A 6,986-nucleotide genomic window follows, 5' to 3' on the forward strand; every position below is an offset into this window, starting at 1 on the left:
TGTTTAGTTTCATGCACAAACTTGCTGCAGCTATTCACATGACCTTCTGATATCCCTTACAATTGAAGCCACCTGAAAAGAAGTCCTGTGACATTCAGTTAAATGATGGTGAAACATGAAAGGAGCTTAAGCCTCCCAATAAAGACGAGCTTTAAAATGTTATCACAGAGAGGACACTCAGTGGGGGTGTTGGCTCCCACTGTTCACTGGCTGACTGAAACTGCTCACTTTTTTTATAGTTCCTGTCTGCTGTGGGTTCTGACAGAGAGAGCGATTAAGTCAGCGGGGTTACTAAAGTAGGGATTGGGAACTGTACAGATAGAAGAATCATTTAAAAAAAGATTAAAGATATGAGAGATCTATTAAAATACGATATCGTACATTGTATCACTCTTATACCAAGAAATAAAGTTATCATCACAGGTTTGTTTTCTCAGCATATTCACTTTTTAGATGCTGTAGCAAGAGGGTTGATGCTGCCACCTGCTGGCCATGTTTTGAATAGCAACTTTATCATTCTGCTTTTGCATTACGATGCCTGTAAAATAACACCTCTCATATAATATGATGCATGATAGCGTACATTATGCTGGTCCATTTAAATAATACAATAGATAATAGGAAATTAGTTTCGGGTGAATGTTGAGCAGTAGCTCTGTCTCTCTCTCTCTCTTACCCACACACACACACACACACACACACACACACACACACACACACACACACACACACACACACACACAAACACACAAACACACACAAACACTCTGATACCAACACATTTCTTTTGGGATGAAGAGATGAAGAGAATATGATGTCCAGAGCAGGTTAGTACATTTGATTTGCAAAATAATTAACAAATTTCAATATTCTTCTGTATGCACAAACAAATACAGACACAACTCATTTTCTCAGCTCAGAAACTGCACATACTTCCATATAAATATTTACAAGAAAATAAAGGGCCTTTTCCAATTCATCATCTGGAAACTCCTATTTCTCCTAAGCAGCAAATAAAGTATAAGTGAGATTTACAAATAAAAGACAGAATGAACATGCAACTCGTGGACAAGTTGGTGCAGAATTACTGTATCAACTTTCTCCCTTCCCCAGGCTCCCAATCCCCCATACTGACTTAAAATCAACTCAGAGGAGATTTACCTTTGCCAAAGCAATAGACCCATCACGCTGCACTTTAAGATAACATTTATAATAGTTTGTTATTGCAATGCGATAATGATTGCATAAATGTGACTGAAACCTTTCGTACAAATCAGTACAAAACTCAATGAACTAACAAGAAAAACCCAAGCTGACTGATTTTTCACATCCATGTCAAAGCTTGTAGAGGGTCTTCAGGTTCTCATTTGACCAACTGGTGTGACGCTTAGTTTATTTGATTTAAGATATGCTTAGATAAAAGGTAAATGTCTACTCCACGTGATTTTATTCTGATTATTCAATCATTTAAAAGAGAGAAAACAGTCAGTTTCATTACTAGCAGGAGGAGAGACGAAACAGTCAGTGACTCAGCGTCACTCTTAAAGACTGCAGCCTAAATACTCCACATGTCACAGGATGAAGATCTGTGTGCTTAGTCCACAGGGCCTGTATGCAGCCTACCCAGCCTGCAAACAGAGACACACCGAAGAATAAACAGAATTTATTTTCTCTGCTCTTATCTTCACTTAAATCTTCTGCGTGTGGCAGTATCAGCTAATGTTTGAGTCTTCATCCAGATCAACCTTTGACATTTAAGGGTCATGAATGCAAAAACTGACTGGCGGCTTCAAAAACTGTGAAATGTTCTAAAAGGCAATTATTCTAAAGACTGTTGGTCTATTAGATTTATATAACTTAATGTCACACGTCACATTTGACAAATAAAATGTCAAAGTCTGTACAACATGCAACATCCTTAATGAGACCCTATACTCTGGATGAGAGGGGAAAACATAGGGGCCACATTCGTAACACCTATCTATCTAAATGAAGCATGCTCTTTAGATTTTGGATAAAGCTGAAATAATTTTTCATAGTTGAAAGAATTCAGTGTTAAACCAGGAAGCACCAAAGTTTAATTCACTGACAAAGGTCACAAAGGTCACATTTGAAACTATAGGGACCCCAATAACAAAGCTGTACTCTAAACAGAGTGGAATAAACCTTCTGTCCTGCTACTTTCACATCACAGAGTCTTTCAGGTTAAATCATTGACCTCGTTTTTTTTTTTTTTTAAATCATTGAAGGAAGGTGTCTACCTGAGATTCATTTTTTTATTTGGTTGTATTTAGTGTTAACACCATCAGCTAAAGGGTTAATGAAATTGGGGGAATCCTGTAGTTAGAAAAAAGAGTCAGCTTGAATAAAACGAGGCCCTTTACAACCTCTCAAAGGGGGCCTTTATAGTTTGGGAACATTCATGCATATATGTAGTGTAGATGATTAGCATAATATGATGAGGATATGAACAGATGGATGAGATCTTTAATGAAATGTAAGAGGACTAATCTGCTATTCTTTACAGTTCTGAAATGTGACATTTTTTATTTTATTTTGCTTGTCTTAAGGAGTCTGTGTAATTCATGGGTACGTGTTTTGTTCAGCGTTCTTCTATTATTCTTTATGTAATAACAGTCATATCATTGTGCAAGTGGATGAAATGATTCAGAGATGCTGCTGACTGAGCAGGGAAGTGGCTGGTGACTAACACTGCTGTTGTAAGGCCGTGTCCTTTTGACAGACAAACATACTCGCACATACGCACATATTCATGTATGGACATCATACAAAAACATGCACATGAGTTTTGAAAGGAAGCAAAAAAAGGAGAAGGAAATGTAGAATAAAAACATTGTTTATGAAACACTCAGAGAGCCTCTGCCTCCTACTCCTCTTGTTTTTCTGTGGGTCAGTGATCCAGAGAAAGTGTCCATTGTCTCCTTCTGTTCTCTTCCTCTCACTGATAATGAGTAACTGTTCAGTGTCAACAACAGCGCCCTGAGACCTCCACTCACTGACTGAATAAGTGTGTGTGTGTTTGTGAGAAAAGCACAAACACACTTATTCAGGGTTGTGCTATCTGTACAGAAAAGGGCCCGGCTGCACTAAAGCAGCTTTACTCACGGACAATAGAAAAACAAAGAGTGGGCCTTCTTGTAAACAAACTAATCTCCTGATTTGAGTTTGCTTCATGCAAATTCCCCAAAATGAACCCTGGAAAGGATTAAGCAGTCTTATTCTTTAGTTTTGGATAATTTGTGTGTTTTGTGTTCCTATATCAACCAGCAGAGAGCAGTGTGGGGTTGAAAAAAAATGGAAGAAGCTTTACTGGATTTCTGATGCCAATATATTAGAGAAGAGACACCCTTTATGAGAACATGTTTGAACTTTAACATTCTGAGCCATTATTGCATAGTCTTTCAGTTCAAGAAAAAAGTCCAAACGTAGAGAAGAAAGCTGAAATATCGAGAGAAAAAAGTTGAAATGTCAAGGAAAAAGTCAGAATATAGAGAATTGAGTTGAAATGTGAAATGTCAACTTTGTTCCCAAAATTGTATTTGAATTTGTAATGTTTCCTTTTTCTCTAAATGTCCATGTTTTTCTTGAAGTGCAAAATGGAAATTATCCTGCATTTCTCATTACTGGCCCTAATCCTGTTCTTTAGATCCTTCACTTGTGTTAAATGAGTTTGTTTTTAGGGGTATACATTTATTAACTTTATATGTTGGGATTCTGTGCTCAGATGTGCACAATGTGTACAGAAGCAGTCTTTTTGTTTTTTATTTTATAATCATCATCAACAACAGCATCGTGAACTAGCTCCTCCCAAACTATATTTAGCATTCAAATGCTACATACACAATAATTCATCAGTAAAATGATCCAATTATATTGCATATCAAAAAACACAGCACAGACAGAGGCTGAAAAAACGTTTGTACTCTTACTTTCATAAAAAAAGGCACGCTCTGTTGTTGGCCTGGAACTGGACAGCTTGGAGACGGTGGCTGAAAGGAGGATGGGGTACAAAATCACAGCCATCCTGGACAACTCCTCTCACCCCCGCCATGATGAAAACTCAGCTCTTCTTTGTGCCTACTGCCATCAGACTGTACAGCAGCAGTGGGTCCTACAGTCTGTCTTCATCATGAACATTCCCCACAGTGACTGTCACACTGCCATAGCTTGGAGTCTGACACTCATGTTATATTACTTCTAGATGCTTATTTTGATATTTATTGCTTACTTTTGTCACCTCATTTTAACTCTGTCACTTTATCTGATAACTGTCACTTTAACTTAAACTTGCCACTTAATATGCCTCAATGTCCTGTATCGTTTTTAGTGTATAGTTAAGATCTTAATTGGTGCATCATAAACATAATACTTTCTAAGTAATAGTTTTAAATACATTGTATCATTTATTCCTATATATTCTTATTTTATTTGTTCTCATATGCATGCTCTTCTTCTTATCCTTTACTTCTGATACACTAGAATTTCCCCACCTGGGATCAATAAACGATAATCTTATCTTATCTATAAAAGATTATGCACTGGACCGAAAAAACCTGTTTTCCTTTTTTGGTATAGCTACTTTAAAATAAATGAAAACTTCTTCTACCAGTTGCTGTTTTACTCTCAAGTATCAGCATGCAAGATTCAACTCAGTTATTGTGTATATTAAGTATTGTGTGCAACGGAGATTTCTTATTTTGCGTGCCACTGTGTGTGTGTGTGTGTGTGTGTGTGTGTGTGAGAGAGAGAGATAAATGAGATTAAGAGGGAGAGGTTTCCTTTCTGTTCCCCCTCAACAGACTTGACTGTCGAGAGTGTATATAAGTGTGCATGTACAGTATGTTGTCTGAGTTAGAGAGCGTTGGCTTCCAGCGGCTGAGTAACCTTTATATAGACTGTGTCAGAACACTCACACAGTTCAGAGGACAAAAAGGCAGGAAAGTGAAGGATTTTACTGAACAATGAAAACAAGTTACTCTGAGGGGTAATATATACCTGTTTAAAAAACAAGGGATAAGACAATGCTCCTGCTCTTTCTGTGCAGATTGCTCATAGCGTACATGTCGGGCAGAAGTCAAGAGAATTGGGCTAAAGTTAAGTGGAGGGAAGTGGAAAGCTAAAAAAACAGAGAAAGGAAACAGAGGAAAGAGGAGGAGAGGAAGGCAGAGAGTGGAGGCTGGTTCACTGGAAGTCCATCCACATGTCAAGAAGACATGCAATGGGTTAACTCACTCTTCCTGCCTATGCTCCCATACATTCCCAGCAGTCACACACACAAACACCCGAAAACACACACACTGCCACGCTCATGTAATGCTTTCCTCCTCTTCAGACACTTCAGCTGTGCTTGATTTATCTGGTTTGATTACAGAGGCATTTTAATGTTTGATGTTTTTGAATACTTGGCCTCCAACCATGAGTCAGTGCTAAATATAAACATATTTTAGGTGGAGGCTCATTGCATTTTTCTGCGATAAAGGTTTCAGAGGAATTTTCTCTCGCTGAGTCAGACTGAAGGTCTGAATCATGGCCGCAGCACTACTCTGGAACCAGGAGAGGTAGACTGATGCTGCACCAGAGTTTATATTACTCATGGAAAGAGGACTCTCGTTAGATGATCCAGTAGTGGAAGATCTTTTATTATTTTTTTTATATAGGAATAAAAATGAAACATGATGTGATCAAAATACAATGCTTTTCTATCCATGTGAAAATACAATTAATCACACATATGGAGTCAGGAAGTATAGTTGTTGATGTTGGGCTTTACAGTAATAGAGCAATCTGAAAAGTTTAGGGCTGATTTTTCTGAGAAGGAAACGTGTAACGTGAAGTGTAACTAGAAGCCCCATACAGACAGAATTTGTTTGTAAGACACCAAAGCAAAAAGGGCAGAAATGTTTTTTATGATTTGTTTTTTTATCAGACGATTTCTTCTTTATGTAAACTTGATCTAAAAAGTAACTTATGACTACAGTTATCGAGTCAATGACGTAGAAGTACAATTTTCCCTCTGCAATGTAGTGCAGTATGACAGCGTAAAAAAAACAGAACAACTTGTGGTGAAGTACATGAAAATTGCACCTCACTACAGCTCTTTACTGTGTGTGTATTTGTGTGATATGTGTGTGTGTGCAATTCAGTCAATTCAATCAAGAATTGTTATTTTCATCGTGCCAAATCATGATGAACGTTATCTCCAGACACTTTACAAAAAAGCAGAGTTAGACTTTATTTGTTATTTGAGATGTGCAACATGAATCCATCATGAGCAAGCACTTGGGAGCATTTGGCATCAGGAGCAAGGAAAAACTCTTTTAAACAGTTATATAAAAGCCTCGAGCAGAACCAGACTCCTTATCTGCAGCTAACTGCATGGGCTGACAATATGGAACAGAGGGAAATGCAGAAAGAGAGAGATGCAAAGAGACGGACAGAGACAAACACACACACACACACACACACACACACACACACACACACACACACACATAGAGAGAGACAAACACAGGTAATAGAGACTTATGGTTGCATGTGAGTGAGTGAGTGTGTCTAATGTCCCTCCACTGTGGAGTAACTTCACCGGATGCTTCTCTGTCATTTGTGTTTTCACAGTGGCTGTTTATTTACTAAAGAAAACAGGATTCAATGTCTGACTTCATACTTTGTACCACATTAACTACTCAACCTACTGCTACAGTTGGCGCGTGTGTGTGTGTGTGTCTGTGTGTGTGTGTGTGTGTGTGTGTGTGTGTGAGCACTGCCTGGTCCTAGATAATCCTCTTCCCCCTGAAATCCCAGTGTTTCACACATGGGTTCTCTGAGTCTTCCTCTGAACCCAATCACACACTCAAAAAGTAACACATACAAAGAACACACACACACACACACACACACACACACACACACACACACACACACACACACACACTTGCGCAGACATGCTCTCTGTATTGTTTACACAT

This window comes from Labrus bergylta, chromosome 6 (assembly GCF_963930695.1).
Source record: "Labrus bergylta chromosome 6, fLabBer1.1, whole genome shotgun sequence".
NCBI lineage: Eukaryota > Metazoa > Chordata > Actinopteri > Labriformes > Labridae > Labrus > Labrus bergylta.